General features: G+C 36.1%; 1 long non-coding RNA gene across 1 annotated transcript; it reads right to left on the bottom strand.

Moving 5' to 3' along the window:
- Nucleotides 1-1,078: 1,078 nt before the first annotated feature.
- LOC129720845 (uncharacterized) lies at nt 1,079-1,534 on the bottom strand. Its single transcript, XR_008727295.1, has 3 exons — nt 1,424-1,534; nt 1,276-1,360; nt 1,079-1,196 (listed from the first exon to the last, which is right to left on the bottom strand). It is a non-coding gene; the product is annotated as an uncharacterized LOC129720845 (long non-coding RNA).
- Nucleotides 1,535-2,085: the final 551 nt, after the last annotated feature.

The following is a 2,085-nucleotide window of genomic DNA, read 5'->3' as shown; positions in this document are numbered from 1 at the left end:
TGTATCAGCTTCCTAACAAAATAAGATAGTATATAGAACAATATAATAACAAACATTGTTAGAAACAACAGGTTTTGATGAAAACGAGAAATTAGTTAGACTTGTTCCAGAACTATTTCATTCCACGTTTTGTTATTGTTACTCATTCAGATTCAATTTTGTTACCAAAATTATATGGAAAAATAAAAATTTTTATCAAAATATGTTATTTGTATCTCACGTTGATAGAATTTTGTAATTTTTTAGTTATGCTCTTCTGATCGGGTAGTCCCACGTCACCATTTTATACAACCCTAGAGCTGTATACCTTGTAGAATTTCTAGTAAATAAACGTTGACTAATCAGATCAATCGAATTTTGCGCTTCAACAAGGATTGACCATTTTCAATAATATAATAAGTTGCTTGTCATGGTTGGGGCTTGACAATTTTTAAATTTTTAAATGAAATTTTTTCGGATGTCGTACTCATGACTGAAGGAAATGATAATTCAGTACGTTTTGAGACACGGAGATGAAGTAAAATTTATAACTTTTACAAATTTAAAAATGTGAATTAACTCATTAGAAAATATTAAAGCTTCAATCAAGTTTTTATTTAATCCTGAAAAGAACAATTTGTTGTTCATTTTAGTATCGGATAAGATGCCGATCACATCTTTGCGTTATCACTGACAGGGCGAATAAAGTATTCCTTGTGATATAGTAAACAATGAAATGCTGATTTAACACTCAAAACTAGACGGCTCACGTGTTGTCAAGGTCGAATTTTTCGTTTTGACAAGGCTTAACTATTTTCAATAGTACAATAGTGTGAATAATAAAATTACAATTATCTTCTTTTTATTTAGCATTTGAAATTGGACATATTTTTCACTTTTTTAGGTTTTAGATTTTCATTTCACATCCCTATGTAGCCGAACTTCCTGAGAGAAGTATTCTACTTCAAAAAGTTTATGAGTGGCGGGAGCAGGAATACACTCACACGCAGAAAATAAAGCAAACGGTAAATCCAGATGTTCCTTACCACGATACTGTTGCTCGGTAATCGACGAGAGAGAGGAAAACTCCATCCTACCTGTCCGAATATATTTTTGTAGATTTATCGGCTTAATCAGTCCGTGTATAGAAGCAAAAACGATTTTTTGTTTCTTAATCCGACAGTTTCGGTGACTTTATTTCACCTTTTTCAAAGAGTCTAAAAATATACAATACGTGTAGTTTTCCTTTTTCTGTTACTGTTTAGAGTTTTTTTTTTTGTATGTGTTTGTACTTACAGAAAAGATAATCGTTTTGTTGTTAAGTGTGTTGGTGTCCAACATAGGCTGTCTGGTGTGTATTGCAAATGGCGTCTTAATTAGGCTATATGTAAAAATAGATTTTCTTAAATTCAAATTCGACTGTTTCTTAACAAACTGTACTCACTGCCAGCGTTGCAAATCGAGCGAAAAGCAAAACCTTACTTCTCCTTTCTGCTTGTGAACGAGACATATGCTACGCTTCTCAAGTCTTTTGTACACACGCTTTGGAGATACTCTTTCTTCTTCATGCATTCCCCTGAGTAGCAGCAAGCACGCACCGACACGAACATACTCTTTCGTATTGCTACTAAGCTACCGTAAAATAATACGCGAGTTCCTGCTAGTGAGTAGGAGTACTCGACTAAAATTGTTTGACTAGGAGGAGTGCTTGAAAAACTGTGCTCGAAAACGAAAATGCTTTCTTCCTGACATGCACCGACAGCCGTAAGTGGGGCAACGTGTAGGGTATCGGACTGCTTCGGTAAGTTTTTTACAGCAGTCTAATGCAAAACCAGCCGAAGCGAACCGCTGCCAAAGTAGTCCGATACCCTGTCCTTTTTTGTCCCTCTGCAACCATCGCAAAGCATTTCGAAAAAATTGTCTTCGGCTGGCCGTTCTCGCGAGTTGGGGAGTAGGTACACACGAGTACACACGAGGAGAGTAGACGAGAGTTTGTGCATATGATCTCGGGAGTAAGAAAGAAAACGAGAAAGAACGAGAAATAGCTTGAATGGAGAATTCTCTACTGTGTGAAAGCGGCGACACCGAGAACCTCACATGAGGTGT

The sequence above is a fragment of the Wyeomyia smithii genome, chromosome 2 (assembly GCF_029784165.1).
Source record: "Wyeomyia smithii strain HCP4-BCI-WySm-NY-G18 chromosome 2, ASM2978416v1, whole genome shotgun sequence".
Classification (NCBI taxonomy): domain Eukaryota; kingdom Metazoa; phylum Arthropoda; class Insecta; order Diptera; family Culicidae; genus Wyeomyia; species Wyeomyia smithii.
This window is presented reverse-complemented; position numbering and strand designations above follow the sequence as displayed.